Here is an 18,236-nt window from a genome sequence, read left to right as displayed (position 1 = left end):
CCTTTTCTTTCTTCTTCCCATCCTTACCCTACTCATTGGCCCAGGAAAAATTATTCTTTCCTTTACTCAGGAATGATAGGCAGGCAAATATCCAACAACTCTCTTTCATTCTCTGTTGGCCAATAGAGGGAACTAGGCAAAGCAAAACAAAACAAAACAAAATAGTGCTAGGTCATCTCAGAATTGCTCATGGAATGCCTGCCTTTCCAATATGAGGGGAAAAAAATCCATTTGTTCTTCTTCAGCAGGAGTGGAGAACCTGCAGCCTCGAGGCCATGTATGGCCTGCAAGGTCCTTGGGTACAGCCTTTTGACCAAGTCCAAGTTTCAAAGAACAAATCCTTTTATTGAGGGGATTTGTTCTGTGAAGTTTGGATTTAGACAAAGGACTGCACTTAAAGACCAAGAGGGCCCCATGTGGCCTGGGGGCCACAGGTTCTCCACCCCTGAACTAGGTAAAGGCAACTGGCACTTTCCTCAATGGCACCAAAATTTACCTGGGTCACCCTTAAACAACATAGAGACAACTAAGCTTAGTATTTACTTACAAAGAGTAGTTAGTAAAAATAGGATACTAAAAAATGGCAGCTACCCCTCCTCATCCCCCTCCCCCCCACCCCGCCCCAGTCACCACAGGTGGAGGAAGGGGAGTATACTAGTAAATGTTTAACAACTGGCTCTCTGGGGGGGAAAAATGTAAACAGGACGCACTTTGAATTTTAATGCACATTATTAACATTTCCTCCATCACTTTTTGAAGTCTAGAAAATCAAGAAAACAATAAACAAGCTGTGATTTGCAGCATTTGCAGATTCCCAAGGCATCAGCGCTTCTGTGGCAAAATGAACAAGTCTTGCTCTCCTCTTTGGGCTGGCTACAGCACATGCCTGCAGAGAGCCCTCGCCAAACCGGCCTCAAGGGGTCCCTGAATCTCACAGCCCCCTTCCCCTTCCCCTCCCCACCAGACTGAATGGAGGGAGCATTTTGTAAAACTTACAAAAACCGTTAGTTATAGCACTGCTGTTGCCCAAAAAGAAAAGTCAAGAAAATGAGGAAAGTGAGATCTATATCCCTGGGAAGTCTCCTTAGGAAACCATCCCCTTGAGGAAAAAATAAATAGTAACAGTCCCCGAGTATTTCTCTTGGGGCTCTTTATGGGGCTTGACCACCTCATTTTTCTTGGTTAATCTCCAACCTTCCCCCCCCAAGGCTAACACAGACAGGCCAGGTGTTTTCTCTCCATACCAAATGACCCATAAGTGATTTTTGCATGTGTTATTTTAGCTCAGCTGGGGTTAGTGATGAGGATGAGAACAAGAGTGGGGCTGGGAGAAGGGAGGGCTATTGCTGGCCTGGTAAGAGGCCCCAGAAGGAAGCCCTGATTTGTTCCATCTCAGCTGGGCACATCTGGTCTGGTCACCTGGGGATTGGTATTGTGGTGCTGGCTTGAGCAAATCGCCCTGTCTTGGCCCTCATCTGTCCGCCTTCCCCCAAACCCCAGGATATCTGTATCCGGGTGAGACCAGGTTAAAGAGAGTAGCAAGGGCAGCTTTGAACAGAACAAGACGAGGAAAAGAGAGCTGGAGGGGGCTGTGTAAAAGTAGAGAAGGGGCAGAGGGCAGGAGCTGCTTTTAGCACCAGCTGACAGAGGTACCCTTTCTTCACTCCTTCCTGCCCCAGTCACCTGAAGTCCCCCCAACCCTCATGGCACTGACCTTGCCTTAGCAGTTGAGGCAAGACCCAATTTTTTAGCACGGACCCCCTTAAATAGAACCAGAGGTGTGACAGAAAAGCCAGTGAAAAGGAGTCTGCTTCACAGAAAATATTTTAGAAAGACTCCTCCCATGACAAATGACTCTCATCCCTTGCTTTCTCTCCACTCAACATCACAGACCCTCTAATTCAGTTCCTTATCACCCTATTCCCTGGTAATTTCAAGCAGCAATGTCCCCTTGGCAGGTCCCAGGCTCCAGAAATCTCAGTTTCTCCTCCTTTTCCACATTCTAAATAAGACAAAAACCTACTAGCTGGTCTTTCCACCCCTGGGATCTGGCCCACACCTGCTCTAATCCACCCTCTACACAACTATTCAATCAATGGCCCTAAAGCACAGTTCTCACCATGTCACTCCTGGGCTAAAGAGGCTTCTGTGACTTCCTCACACCTCTATAATGAAATACAAGCTTCTCTGGCACTTGAAGGCTTTCACACTTGCTAGTTGTGTGACCCTGGTCAAGTTCTTTAACCTCTATCAACCTTAGGTTCCTGGATTTTTGTGATGCACACATGAGATAAAACAAGCAAAGTGCTTTGCAAACCCTAAAATGCTATATAAATATTATTATTATTATTTACCTGACTCCACTTTACCTGTCTAGGCTGATTACACATTACCCATCATCACGTACTCTGGGTTCCAATCTAACTGACCTACTTCCTGTACATAACCCTCCATCTCCCACCTCAGTGCTTTTGTACATGCTATGCCTCATACCTGTAATGCTATCCTTCCTCATCTCTCTCTTGGACCACTTAGCTCCCACCTAGGCTCTCTTGAAGGGTCTTCTCTCACACTCCGTTATTGTTTTCTTCTCCAATCACTTTGAATTAATCTTGTCTGTTTTTTGTATTATAGGCACTGTGGATTCCCCCAAAGGAGTATCAACTCCTGGAGAGCAGGGATTGTTTCCTTTTTGATTCTGTCCAATCTGGAAGGTAATTCACATACTTTGTTTCACACACCCAGTTAGGCTCTGGAAATACACAAAAAATGAAGCGCCAGAAGACCTTGAACCCAGGATGGAGGGTGGGAAGAAAAAAGGGTAGAGAGGACAGGACAAGGTCAGGCCCTACGTCTGGCCCCAGGATATTTATGATCTCACAGCCAAGGCCCCACCAAAAAATTGCTGAAAATTCCATCGTGTTCCCCGAATATAAGCTAAAAACATGCCTTCCTGGTTTTCTTTTTAAAATTGTTCCGTTGAGATTTCTGAAACAGCCCTGGGCAGTCAAGTTCATTTTCCCTGCCTTCCCATTCCCCTTTCTGTACTTCATACCCCACTCTTGTGACCGCTGCTAACCCTTCTGGTTATTTCGAGCTAGGAACACCCCAAGAAAGCCTGCCTCCCCCTGCAGGCTTCCGTTTTTTCTCCTTTGTTCCATTCTGAAGTCCTTCATCTTTGCTGCTCTGCTAACAGCTTGGAAATATCTAATGTCAATCATTCATACCTTAGTGTGAATTAATACATCTTATAGTGGTGAGAGAGTAGTGGATTCACTGACCATGGTATGATGATTAACTTCTTATCAATTTGCTGTGTTACTCCTTTCTGGCTCTGTGTGATGGAGGGGAAGGGGAATGTGGTGACATGTTCCATCAGATGACCTGAGTTCAAACCCCAGTCCTGTTCCTTGTTATCTATGTGACTTTGGGCAAATCATTTGATCTCTCTGGGCCTTGTTTCCTTGTCTTAAATTGCAGGAGTTGATTCTAAATGACCTTTAAGGTCCCTTCTAGTTCTAAACCCTATGATCTCTGAAATCAGTGTGAAAGGTTAAACCTCGTCCCAATAATTAAATCCCCAACAAGCTGCTAAATCCAAAGTCCAAAAAAAGTTGCTACCGATTAGAGGCCAAAAAAAACCACATAGGCTCAGAATAGGTACAAGCTAAAGAAAATTTTCATAAGAAAATCTACCTCCTGTCCCAGGCATCTTTGCATCTTGCTGCAGATTTGCATTGTGTTTTTCCAGTACAATTTCTCTTATGTGCCAAAGCAAGATGACCAAGCGTTGCTTTAATTTGGAGGTTCTTGTCTGTAGACTTTTCCTATCTCTATCTTTTGCGACTCATCACAGGGCTGGATCAGTCCTTGGAAAGCAGACTTAGGAGTCTGTTGGTTTTTTTTGGTTTGGTTTGTTTCGCCAGGATTACAATCAAAGCCTTCTCAGAATTATAGAATCTTCCAGGGATGGAAAGACTAAGAGTGTGGTGGGGCAGGAGTCAATGACCTTGCCCCTGGGGCTTATGTTACATGTTTCCTGTTTCGTGTTATGTGGCATGCATGTCATGTGATGTGACATATGTGACACATGGCACATTGTGAAAGGACTTGTGTGATACACGACATATGTGGCACATGTGTTGTTTGACATAGTGATATATGACACCCATGCCATATGAATACATGGAAATGCATTACGGGTTGTATGTTTCATGTTATGTTACATATACGGCATATGTGATGCACGATGACATCATAAATATATTGAGATTTGTTTCATGCCACATATGACATATGTGATACATGCCATGTGAGGCATGGCATATGACATATGAGATACATGACACCCGAGTCACACAGAATGGAAAGGCAAGGATAGGTTGTAACATGCATTGAGTACCAATATTCATAAGACCATTGATTCATAGAAAAACTGGAGTACTTATACCTGAACCCTATTTCTTCCTGACTCTTCTGGAACCTCACCATCACTGTTGGGTTTCATAGGCTTTAGAATTTGTTTAATGTAGTGGACAGGGCTCTGGACTTGGAGTCTAGAACACCCACCTGGGCTCAAATTCTGCTTCAGACATTTCCTAACTATGTGACCCTGGGCAAATGCCTTACCTTCTCTGTACCTTACTTTCCTCATTTGTAAAATGAGGGGGATCTGACTTGATGGTTTCTCAGCTCCAAACCCATGGTCTAATCCAATCTCTTCAGTTAAGTATAAAGAAACTTAGACCCATAGTTGAAGGTCACAGAGGTTGCAATTAGAAAAGCTGACGTTTGAACCGTAGTCCTTTGAGTCGTGAGAAAATTCACTTCCCAAAACACCACATTTCACCACACTGTGGCCCATTTCTTCCCATCTTAATGCTCCTGTAACATTTTTTCTGGTCGCATTAGTCTATTGAAACTGATCACCACTGACCCCCATCTTGCCAAATCCAGTGTCCTTTTTTCTGTCTTCATTCTTTTCTGTTTCTGTAGCACTTTGATAAAGTTTACCAGCCTTTTAAGATTAAACAAAACCAATTGCCCCCTTCTTACTTTGCATGCCATTTCATTTTTCTAGCTTTATCATAATTCTCCTCTCCATCTCTAACCTTGAGTGTTTCTAGAACTCTGCCCTCAGCCTTCTCTTTCCTTTGTAACCTCCCTCCCCCATTCCATTCTGTTAATCAACTCTGTGCCTTTGCAATGGCTGTCCCCATGTAAGCTCCTAGAGGGAAGGAACAATTTCCTTTTTATTTTTGCGTTCCTAGCACCTAGTATAGTGTCTCTCACATACAGCAGGTATTTAATAATGGTCATCGACTCAGGGAATGTAAGAGCTGGAAGGAAGAAAGGACAATCATTTTACTGATAAACAAACTGGAGGTCAGAGTGGTTTGCCCAGGGCTGCACTTTTATCAGTTACCTGGGGTTTTGGGTTGCAGGTTCAGTATTCTTTCTGTTGCCTTATGCTGCTGCTGTCACTGAAGTTCTCATCCATTGTCATGGTTTCATTTATAACCTCCAAGTGGATAACTCACAAAACAGTCTGAATTTTTCACTTGAGCTCTGACCCCAGACCTTTGTCTGTTTGGCTATCCCTCTGTGATTTCAGTATTCAAAAGTCTAAATTTAAGCTTATCTGTCCCTCTAATCACAACATCATCCCAAATGCAGTTTTCTTTCCAAATACTTTGTTTTTGTGTTGGGCACTGCTATTCTTTCTCTCAGGCTAGTAACTTTGGGATTTTCTTTGACTCTTCCTTATTCCCTTTTTTCCTTCAAAATGTCTTCTGAATCCACCCCCCCCCTTTTTTTTGTTCTTATTGATACCACACTAGACACATCTACCTACATTGCTGTAGTCCTGCCATCTTTTGGTAATAGACAATAGCTATTCCTCATTCTGTGGAAGAAGTCATCCATCTGTAGGTCTAAAATCATGTCCACTCAAAATTTCCCCAATTTTTTTTAGTAATACTTCCAACCCTTAAACCACAGAGATAGCAAAGCATGGTTCTATTTCAAATGAACCAGGTAGTTGTGCCTTTCCCAAACTGAGAAGTAGCATGGGATAGCAGTTAATATTGGTGGACTTGGAACCAGGAAGCCTTGAGTTCCAAGTGTACCTCTGACACTTACTAGCTCTGTATCCTTGGGTACTCCAGTTTATTCATGTAAAAAGGGACAAAATAGTTCCTATATGAAACAAAAAGAAACTAAATATGGAAGAAAGATCGTTGTAAGAACATGAGAAGAGTTCGAAAAGTAGAAAATATTCCTTCTTCCTTCCTCCTTTCCTCCCTCCTCCTGCCATTCCTGTACTTTGGAGAATTAGTGTTCATTACTGCTAAGTGTTTGGTTATTCTTCCCCTAGTGTGAGAAGGACTCATGAATGAATATTTCTAAGAATGGTAAAATTTGATTCAGGATATTGTCAACCTGTCTATTGGGACTTACGATTTTAAAGTCATTTCTGTGTTAAACAAAAGTATTCTCTTATTTTTAAGCAGCGAACATCCATAACTATAACAAGACTAAAGTAGACTGCTATTGTTCTCTTAGGCTATATTAATACAAGTGTGTCCTAATATCTTTTATCAAACCTTATCTGCATTATTATGTTCAGTTATAGGTATGGGATTTTAGAGGGACACTGACAAACCGGAATACCTACAGAAGAAGGTAACCGGGATGATGAGGGTACCTCAAAACAAGTTACATGGAGAACAGGACCACTGTGGACCTTTATCCTGAGTGACTTAAGGAGCTATTCCCAGTATTTAAGTATTTAAAGGGCAGTCATGTTAGATTTAGTTTGATCCAGAGCAAATGGGTACTTGAGCCTTTCCTCCTCCTAACCATCTACAGGAGAGGGCAAAAGAATTTTGGAGTCAAGAAATTAAGGAGACCCTGAACCTTGAAAACCCTTGGTAATTTTGCTAGAAGGGTACTGATCCAAATGGAAACTGACTGAAAGTAGTTAAGTATTTGGATTTTCATTATCTTTTAGATCCTAATTAGGTCACTAACAGAGATGTATCCCTCAATGACCAGGAAATATGGTTCAAAACACATATTTAAGCCTGAGGACCTGGCTAGCTGGGACTGCTCTATGTTCCAAAGAGCTTGGCACCTGGGTAAGGAACTTCCTGCTGTGGAGGAAATGTTTGTTCCAGCTAACACAAAATTGAAGGCATCTCAGTGGCTATCTATTGTGATCCACACACAAATGCAATACCGACTATAAAATGTCCAATAAGTGGTCAGCTAGACTCTTTTGAAGATTTCCAGTGAAAGGGAACTCATCACCTCCCAAGGCCACTCATTCTAAATCTGGACAGGTCTAAAAGTCAAGAAATTTTTCCTGACATCAAACCTAACTTGACCTCTTTGCAACATGCATCTCAAATTGAAGACAGTTATCATGGGACCTTTGAGTCCTGTCTAGGTGAAAAAACACCATTTCCTTCAGCTGATCCTTATGTGTTATAGACTCTGAACCTTCTTAACTTATCAATGTCCTTCTTAAAATGAGTCATCCAGAATTGAGCACAACACTCCATTTGTGGTCTGAACAGGACAGAATAGAGAAGATGTACTACTTCCTTATTCTTGGAAACTATGTCTCTCTTAATATAGTTCAAGATTGCATTAGGGTTTTGTTTGTTTTTGCTGCTGGGGCTTGATGATTTCCACTGATTTTTAAGCCCATTAAAAAAGTCCAGATCTTTTTCAGGCAAATTATTGTCTAACTATACCTTCCCCATGTTGCACCTGTGAAGTTGATTTTTTTGAATTCAAGTATAAATAAGATTTTATATTTACCATCATTCTGCTTCATTTTATAATGTTCAGCCCAATACTCTAGCCTGCTAAGACCTTTTTGTATACTAAGTCAGTCATCCAGGGTGTTAGTTTTCCCTACAATTTGATGAGCATATCATTATTAGCATATCACCATGAACATAAACATAGCAAGTGCTATTATTGAAGGAATTTATGAGAATGTGAAACATGGGTTCATGGGCTTAGAGCTAGAAGTGAAACAGAAGGCTAAAGGAAGATCCGTAGGGCACCCATTAGAGACCCCTTACCAAGCTGACATTGACCCATTAGAGACTATTCTTTTGAATCTAGCTAGCTCATTCAACCAGTTCCAAAATCATTTAATTGTATTATCATTTAGTTCAATTTTGAAATCTTTTCTACAAGAATAGTTTGAGATACTTTATGGAATTCTTTGGCAAAATCTAGGTGAACAGGATCTTTAGCATTTTCATAATCTACCAGTTTAGAAACCTTGTCAAAAAAGAAATGAGATTTGTCTGAAAGAACCTATTCTTGATTAAGCCATGCTGATTCTTTGTAATCGCTGCTTCCTTTTCTAATTGGCCAATATCTTTTTAATGAGTCATTCTAGACATTTCCAGTGAATTCAAGTCAAGCTCATTGATCTATAGGTTGCCAAATCAGTCGAATCAATTCTCTTCCCCTTTTTCAAAATCAAGACAATACTTGGCTGTCTTCATTTCTCTCTGATTTCCCAGGATATTTCAGATATCACTGATAATAACACAGCCTTAAAGGATATAGTTCATCTGAGCTAGCTGACGAATTTATTTATTTATTCTTGTGAATAAATGAATGAATGAAACCTTTATTCAGCTCTTATGAACTAGGGACTGTACCTAGTTTTAGAGATAAAAATACAAAAGCAAGAGTCAGTCTGATCAAAGAGTTTACACCCTCATGGAGAAGGCAATAAATATAGGGAATAGTGGTCAGAGGAGGATGAAGTAACAGGGACGTGAATGGAGATATAGGGTCCTTTCTAGAAGCAATAGTAATATTGATTTGATGTGCCATAGTCTCCTAGTTATAGTCTGTTATTTGCACTTGATTCCATCTTCTGCACAAATCTTTTAAAAATCTAAGTTGGTTGGTGAGCACCTGGTACATTCTTCTAGATCTTTCTGGACAATTTTTCTTTTTCTTTCTCATTGGAGTTGTTTCCCTTTGTGTCTTCAGAATTCTTGAGAATTTCCCATTTCTCTTCGGCTAACTTCCCCTATAGAATTTCAGTCCATAGCATATAATACATTCCACTTCTGAATCCTTTGAAACTTACTCTATTAAAATCCAGGATGCATGTCACCCTATGCCTGGCTTTCCTCTCCTTTTCCATCCCCAGCTCCAGGAAGCTGTGGTCAGTTTCCCCCAAGGTGCCTATCGTTTCCACCCCATAAGCAGTTCCACTCTGCAAGTAGAAATCAGATCCAGAATAGAATTTCCCTGGGTCCCTCTACTTTTTGAAGGACAAAATGATCATTAAGACACATCATGAAAATTATTAGTTGCTTTGCTTTTGGCAGAGAGGAACTTGAGCAGATGTCCAGATAATTGAAGTCGCTTGTCACTACTCTATCATGTGCCAGGCTTGGGATGTTTCCTGAATTTCTCATCTATTTCCTCTTTCTGCTCAGGTGGTCTGTGTTACATTCTGGTAACTCTGGCAATTCTATTTCTCCCTCCCTTGATCTTTATCTAACTGCCCAACAATGCATTCCTTTCCCAGGTTGTCTGGTTCCTGGATTTCCTCACATGAAAAGACTGTCATATACAATGTTTCCCCCTTCTCCAACTCATTCTTCACTTAGTTGCCAAAACAATCTTCCCAAGGCACACATACACTCAGAGAATCAGAGCTAGAAGGGACCTTACAGAAGAGCCCTCTATTTAAGGATGTCTCATCATGTTACTTACACCTTGTTGTGAGTGTTCTACAGAGTGGCTCAGCTGTACCCAGGCAGGCTAGCACACCCAAGTCACAGGTCTGTGAGTGCTTGTACTTACCACTCAAAAACTTCGAGGGACTCCCACCTGATTTTCCAGTCATTTTTCAGTAGTGTCTTCATGACCCCATTTGGGGTTTTCTTGGCAAAGATGCTGGAGTGGTTTGCCATTTCCTTCTCCAGCTCATTTTTACAGATGAGGAAACTTAGGCAAACAGGACTAAATGACTTGCCCAGGGTCACATATCTAGTAAATGTCTGAGACTGTATTTGAACTCAGGTCCTCCTGACTCCAGGACCATAATTCTATCCACTGTACCACATATTGATTGTAAAATTAAAAAAAAAAAATTGCATTCAAGGCTGTCTAGAATCTGACTTGAGCCCACTTTCCCTACCTTCTTGCATACACGCAATGCTCCAGCCACACTAACTACTAGCTCTTTTCAGTTGTGTCCTTCCTTTTCTTTCCTCCAAACATGAGTGCAGCATACCCCTTTGTGCCTGGAATACCCTTCTCTATAGCTCAGCCATGAGGTCCATCTTCCTTCTCAGTGATCCTCTGTGAAGCTTTCCTTGCCACCCCATCTGAAAGAGATTCCTCCCTCTTCAGATTTCCCTGAAATGCTTTGTCTGGGTCACACTATTTTGTATTACTAGTATTTGTAGATGTGTCATAGCCATCTCCCCCAGTGGAATGTAAACTCTTTGAGATCAGGACCTGTACTGCTTCTCATTTTTGTATCCCAGCACAGCATAGAGTGGTAACCGAGTAAATGCCTGCTGAATTGAATTTCTTTATGACAATAGGGTTGCTGGGTGACCTGTCACCAAGGCACAGCGTCCTCTTCCAGGGTCCCTCCTACAGTCATCAGGTGACATGGGAGGTAGGAAGTGGGTATGCTTGGGAGGGGATTTTCAGAATGGCAACTGGCAACTGCCACTGATGCTGCCCAGACGATGACTACCCTGAGAGTCCAGGGCGTGGTTCAAAAAGGGGAAGGAGGCTGGAAGTTTGCACAGCAGAGGGAGAAAACTAGACTTGGGGAATAAGGCTGGGTGTGGTTGTGTTGGAGACCCACATCATGATTGGCTAGGATATGAGGAGATCCGTCTTCCCCCACCTCTGATTGGTCTATTTCACCCTTTGGGACCAGACTACAGGCCCTAACATTCTCCAACCCCATAACATCTAATCAAAGTTCTTTATAAACCTTAAAGCACCATACGATGGTGAGAGAATATTAATAGAATGCCTAAGGTGTTTCCCAGCTCTAACGTTCTATAAGCCGATGACATAAACCTGGCCTTGACCCGCCTGAGTCTTGGAAGAGTTCTCTAGAGAGCCCTGAACAAAACAGAAGAGGGAGGAGAGGTGGGTTTGCAACTGTTTAGCAGACAGCACAGGGCCTGAAGCATTATTAGGTGCCTGCTGCAAGGTTATTGAATGGAATAGGGTGGACCAGAACAGAATAGGTTGAGAAGGAAAACCCTTGGTAGTCTTGGGGCCCAGACTGAGGCAAAAGGCCTGGTGCTCAGCTCCTGGGAGGTTGGAAATACTTAACAGGAGGCAGCTAGAGACTGATTGATGGACTAGCACCTGGGATCCCAGTTGCTAATAGCAACCAGGGCAAGGAAAGGGCTTAGTTTCCACTGAACCAGGGAGGAGAAGGCATGCTGAACATGTCAGTAATGAGGCATGGCTCTTTAGGAGGGTGTGGAGCACAGGCAGACTGGAGCCGTTTGCAATCATTCTTCGAGAGCTGAGAGTCAGTGGCCAATAGGCAGAGGGAGGAGGAGAAGGAGAAAAGAAAATTCTTCTTTTTACATTTCCCCTCTTTTTCCAAATATGGCTCCTTTTAGGATGATCTTCTCTGATGCATAGACTTAGGGGCAGCTGCAGCAAAATAATTAAGATGGGGTATGCCCTCCCCCCAGGTTTTCATAGCCCTTCTCTCTATTTGGGCCTCCCTCCCAATTCCACCTCTCAGTCCCTGAAACCAGTTCTCCCTGCTGCTATGTTTCTCAGGGTACTCTCTGTTACCAAGTTCTATCCCTCCTTTCCCTAATCAAAACTACCCGGCCTTTGTCTCCTTCCTTTTGATGAGCTAACTGGATAAATTTATTCAAGTTAAGCCAATAAAAGCTTAATGTGAATCAAGGATAGTTCAAAGAATCATGGTAATTAGAGCTGGAGGGGACCTTAGAGAACATCTCATCCATCCACCTTGTTTTTTAGACAAGGTAATAACAAAATCCCCAGAGCAAGCAAGGAATTTGATGAAGGTCACTGAGGTCAATATTGACAGAAGTGGGAAAAGGAAATCACATCTTCTGCCTTCTAAACCAGTCAGCATGTCAATGACTCCAGGTGAAGAAGGAGTGAATGAATGGGACTCCAGGACCAAGTCAGAGAGATATTCTAGGGAAGAGAGCTCTTCTATGGCCCTTCTCAAATCCTACCATGATTCATAAGGTCAGTGGCAGTCTAACTTTCATCGACTGCTTGACCCCAAAGAGAACCTCTACAGTTGGGAGAAGGGCAAAGGGAAAGGAGAGTCTATGAAAAAGGATAATGGGAGCTAGAAGAGCCAAAGGGCACACTTAATTCCACTGATTCTTCTTCCTAGGCCTCTGAAACTCTGGCCTCTAGTGAACTTTCTCCTCATCTAGTCCTGATCTCAGGCCTACAATGACGTTATTTCTATACCATGGCACCAGCATCTCCCACCTGGATCCTGGTCTTCCACCTATATGACCGTGGGTTCTGTCTGATTGGTGAGCTTTCTCCTCCTCTAATCTGGATTTTGGGGTTACCATGCCATTTCTCTTTCTGGTCATTTCAATGCCATTCCATTGTACAAGTACTGCTCCTCCATTTCCAACTCTAGTTATATGTGCTGTCTTCACATTCAGAAAGTAAGCTCCTGGAGGGAAAGAACTGTATTGCTTGCTTGCATTTGTATCCCCAGCATTTGCCACTGTGCTGGTATATTGTAAGTGTTTGATAAATGCTTTTTTTCATTCATTAATCCAGTTGATATCTATAAAAGGAAGAGGTTGGCCTGAATAACCTCAAAGACCACTTTCTGCCCTAATCTTCTATGAACTATGGTTTGGTAAATTGAGCCCACTGGGTCTAAAGTTAAAAATCTGTGAATCTGGTGGGGATTTTTTGGTATTGTAATTGTATTTCAGTATAATTAGTTCCCTTTGTAATCCTATGTCCTTTCTATTATAATTTAGCTATATTATTCTGAGAAGAGGTTCACAGACATAGTCTCCATCAGACTGCCATAGGAGTCCATGGCACAAAAAAGGTTGAGAATCCCAGATTTAAAGAAATACAACTTCACTCTCTCCTTTTAGGAATTTTTATCTATTTTATTTATCTGCTGTCTCTCCTGTTAGATTGTAAGTTCCTTGTTTTTACCCTTTCTTTGTATCCCTAGGGATACAAAGTCCCTAATCCATAGTAAGCTCTTAATAAATACTTGTTGACTGATTACTGGGGAGATGATTCTCAATTGTTTTTCATCTTTATCAAGCTAGATTTGCATTAGGAGAGACATGACCCAGATATGGAATCAAAGAATAACTTTCTCACTGAAATAGTTGTTACGAATTCTTATAGCCATCATTAAGAGATGCTATGTTACTAGCCCTTCCATGGATATTTTTAAGGCCCAAATGGGTAGCCATCTTTTAGGAAGGTTGAGGAGGTGTCTCTGATGGCAAGAGATGAAACAAAACTAGAGACAGATTAGATGACCATGACAAGCATCTCCCAACTATAAACGAAGGGTGGGGAGGGAAGGAAGAGTTTAAATCTGAGGATAAAAACCAAAGGGTCCTTGGCCAACAAAGAAGCAAAAAACCCAAGAGGAAAAGCTAACAACTTCAGTGGTGGCAAGTTTCTGGTAAGATTTTCTCCCTTTAGATTATTTAATGAAGGGAATGAATGACGCTCATCTCTGGGGGAGGCTGAGAACAAACTACTCTCCTTGGTCGATGAAAGCATCCAATATTGGACTTTGCAGCTCAATGGAGGGCCACGTCACAGCAGCCATCCATTGGTCTGCACGTGTTTCTGTAATTATCCTGTCCAGCTACCACATGCGCTTCCTTCCTGTGGCCATAACCATGATGGGAACAAAGGCCCAGGGATCCAGTGAGTCAGCTCTGTGAAGGACCAGAGGAGGAACAATGAGGAATAGCCAAGGGGGATTTGACATAATCTAAAATCCATCTAGAATCTCCTTGCTTTATAATGTGTCTCTATCCAGTGGGTCCTTTAGTTTATTGTTTCTCCAAGGGGGTTGGGGGCAGGGAGGGAGAAGGCAAAGGAAATGAGAAGCACTCTCAAATGAAAGAGAAGTGATTTCTTCTTGTGTATTTATAAAGATAAGTTTTTAAAAGTGAGATTTGTTTGATGGTGAATCATCCTCAACATTTGATGGATATGAATCAGATGACCTTCCCTGGCAGCAGATTCTGAAAGAAAAACACAAAAAACCATGGGCTGAAGTTTCCTGATTGTTCAGAAGACTTCAAAGAGTTTTAAAAGGCAATCTATCCTCATCTATCCTCAGTGCTAACTTTTTAATCAACTTTAAAAAATGAAACGCAGTAATATCATCAGACTCTCTGGGAAGGACAGACTTGAAAGGTAAGTGAAAAGGAAGAATGACTACCCGGACTGGACTTTGGCTTCAATGGAACATTGGCCTTCCCATCCTTTCTTTCATCTTGGCCTCAGTCCTTCATTGAGTCTCCTCTACTCTCATTTAGTCAAGATAAGGAAGTTTTCTCTCAAGCTATTCAGGAGATAAACATGGAGACCCAACATCCTAATTCTTAGAGTCCAAATAAATTTGCTAAGGCCAGATGTATATCCTTATTACCAATCCTGCACCTGTCAGCCTACTTTAGGTACTTAGAACTTCACATCTAGCAGCACTGATATGATCTCCTGTACTCCGCCTGTAACTGACAACTTGCTTACTTTCCTCCATGAACAACATCTCTCAAAAGGTCTTCATACTACCTCGTTCATGAGTCATAGGTTGTAGCAGGAAGGGGGGGGGGTGATTGGAGTTCCTCCAAGAATCCTATGTATGACTAATGGAAGTCTTTGGGTATGAGATTTTCAAAGGCAAAAGTTAGAGGCAGTGATATATGGCAATAGAGGCCATCCCTGTCTTGGCTTTGCTTCTGCATTTGGTAAAGAAATATCCCATTCCATTAGCAGAGAAGCCAGCTGAAATGAACACTCTAGTGGGTGAAGAATCATCTAATTGAGCTAGGAAAGTAGAGTAGAGTGGCAAGAGGACCCTGCAAGTGTGAGACCAGGACTGAGAATGTCAACACTCAGTGATAGTAGACCATAGGAATCTTTCAGAACTTTATTATAGCAGCAGTTAACAAGTTTTGCATTTAGGTTCTGAACTTTCTAGTTATTTCTTCCTGGAACAATTTATACTGAGATGAGATTCTACCCTATGGAAAGAGATTGGGAGAACTGAGATAATTACATTTCTAAAATGTGTAAGATTTTTGCCTACATTTTATTACCCTTTAATATAATCCAATTAAACTGTTCATTAAGATAATGATGCTTTGTTTTTGATTGACAGCTGTGAAGGAAAGAAGGGGGTGACTAAGTGAGTGGGGACTGAGCAGAGAGATTTTGATTGGTGGATACACAGATATAATTATAAACATCATGTTAAAACTGGTAAGGTCATGCAGGGAGCAGAGCCAATGGGTGAATGATGAACTCTCCTGAGAGGACGAAGTAGCTTGACTGATGCCTACAGTATTTCCTGATGGTGGTCGCACTCCTAATTCATGTCCCTGTTTTCACTATCTTTTCCCAGACATGCACACACATACACACATACATACATATATATACATTTACATACATATATATGTTATATGTATGTGTATGAATGTGCATGCATGTATATATATATATTCCAGACTCATTATCCTAAGCTTGAAATGTTTTTGTATGGTTATTGTTCAATAGTCAGTCTGATTTCTTCTGATTGGTTGTTTTAATGCACAGCTCCTGTCTTTCTCTTGATTGGATCATTCCATACACCACTGCCAAAGAGATTAAGTCACAAAATCACATGAGAGAGTTTGAAGGGATGCTAGAAATTCATGTTCAGATAAGGCAAATCTTTCCAACTTTATCTTCCATTAATCTCCTACCCATAGCTTAGATGTTCTAACCAAACTGATCCTTCTTGCCTCTTGGTAATTGCTAACACCATTTTAAAAAATCTCCTCCCTTTTCTTTCTACTTGTCAAAATTCTATCCATGCTTCAAGATTCAGCACAAATCCTGCTTGTTTCATGAATATTACTTCCCCCTCCAAACCTTTGCTACACTCCTGCAGTGGGGCAGCTAGGTGGTGCAGTGGATAGAGCACCAGTGCAGGAGTCAGGAGGACCTGAGTTCAATTCTCACCTCAGACACTTGACACTCACTAGCTGTGTGGCCTTGGGCAAATCACTTAACCACAATTGCCTCATCCTGGGTCATCTCCAGTCATCCTGATGAATATCTGGTCACTCTGGAGAAGTGAGGCTGGTGGCCTTGCACAGTCCTCCCTCCCTCAAAACAAAGTCAAGTGCAAGTCATGTCATCATTTCTCTGATGGCATGGTCTTCTTCAGCAATGAAGGATGAACACACACTCCTCCAGTACTTATTGTCTATAATGCTGTTTGGTGCTTTGTATTTAGTGCCTGGTAATTTAAAATTATATTTTCCTGTCCTTAGGCTTTGCCTTGCCAGTTCGATTGGAAGTTCTATGAGAATAGAGATCATGCCATTTATTCTTTTGTTTCCCTCATTATCGTTCTGCCATGATGCCTTGCCCAAAGTAGGGATCCCAAACGTAGCACATCTATCTCCTCATTAAAATGAAGCCACACTGGGTAAAGCCTGGACATCATCAGTCTTGCTCCATTCTAGGCAATGATGCCGAGCTTCATATACTCCCAACATTTCCCTAGTTATGTGACTACCGATTTCCATCCTGTGTTTTTTTCATTAACTAATTTATTACTTCAGTCACCTTTCTCTCAAGGTTTCAGTGCTCTGCAAGGTCAGCATGAGTCAACTATACAACATGGCAGTTGAAAAAATTCACGAAATTGTATGTTGTATTAAGAGAGGCATTGTGTGTCCAGAATAAAGATGTTAGTCCCAAGGTACCCACTTAGTCAGACTTTCCCCTGAAGTACTGTGTTCAGCTAGGGGAAAGACAGATTTTAGGAAGGACATTGATAAGCTAAGGGAAAGTCTTGAAGAGGGTAACCAGTATGGTGAAGGCCTTCAAGGTCAGGCGGTATGGGAATTGGGTGAAGGAAATGGAGAAAGTTAGCTTGGAGAAGAGAGGACTTAGTGGAGGCATTGTAGCATTCAAGTATTCAAAGGGCTATTATATGGAAGAGGGAATAGTCTTGTTCTGCTTAACTTAGATATCAGAACTCGAGGTAATGGGCAAAAACTGCAGAGACAGCTTTGATGTTAGGAAAACTACCTCTGTGATCCTAAGGAAATTTCTTAGCCTCCTAGAGTGTTATTCTACTACTTGCACTAGCACTAATAATTGTACTACTACTACTATCACCACTACCACTACCACCACTATTTCTCCTCCTCCTTCTCCTCCTCCTACCATTCCTACTACTACTACTATTTCTACTACTACTACTACTACTACTACTACTACTACTACTACTACCCCTCCAGATTTAGGGATGTACCACTACTGCTTCCCTTGGGCCACATTAAAAAAGAGGTGGTATTATTTTTGTGACTTTAAGGATCTTTTTTCACCTTCAACATATATAAATTTGCATTTTGCCTTTTAATTGGTCATTTTCTTGTCTGAGATTGATTTTGCTCAATCATGTCACTCCCCTCCTCAAAATGTTTGGTGCCCTTCCAGTACTACTAGGGGAATAAAAGTCAGACTCCTTGGTCATACATTTATATGATCTCAGAGGCCATCCAGTTTACAAATAAAGAAAATGAGTCTACAAATAAAGAAACTTAACTCAGGCAGTTAAGTAAGGTTGTCTGCAAATCTTAATCTGTAAAATAGGATTTGGGGCTTAATGGCCTCTAAGATCCCTTAAAAGTCTAAATCTACGATCCTTTGAAAGAAGACCTCTAAATGAAATGGGCTACCTTGGGAGGGAGTGATCTGATACCCACAGTAAGTCTAGCAAAGGATGGATGATGACTTGTCATGGCATGAGCAAAGGTCCAGCATCACAATTGTAGAGAGCATTCTTGGTCATATATGTCTTTTCTTATGCTTAGATTCTGTGCTTTTGTATATAGGCTTACCCCTGATGAGCCCAAAATAGGCGTTAGTTACAAAGTGGGTGATGGGTAAAAAGTACTAGTCTTGTT

The 18,236-nt window shown here is 41.6% G+C and overlaps 1 long non-coding RNA gene across 1 annotated transcript in view; it reads left to right on the top strand.

The window, feature by feature from the left end:
• Positions 1–1,304: 1,304 nt before the first annotated feature.
• Positions 1,305–18,236, top strand: part of LOC140512492 (uncharacterized) — a 41,443-nt gene continuing 24,511 nt past the window's right edge. Inside the window, exons 1-2 of the long non-coding RNA XR_011969775.1 lie at positions 1,305–1,515; positions 2,635–2,714. This is a non-coding gene — a long non-coding RNA (uncharacterized lncRNA). The remainder of the gene's footprint in view (positions 1,516–2,634; positions 2,715–18,236) is intronic.

Source organism: Notamacropus eugenii, chromosome 6 (assembly GCF_028372415.1).
Source record: "Notamacropus eugenii isolate mMacEug1 chromosome 6, mMacEug1.pri_v2, whole genome shotgun sequence".
Taxonomy (NCBI): Eukaryota; Metazoa; Chordata; class Mammalia; order Diprotodontia; family Macropodidae; genus Notamacropus; species Notamacropus eugenii.
The sequence above is the reverse complement of the archived record's forward strand: the minus strand, read 5'-3'. Positions and strand labels throughout refer to the sequence as shown.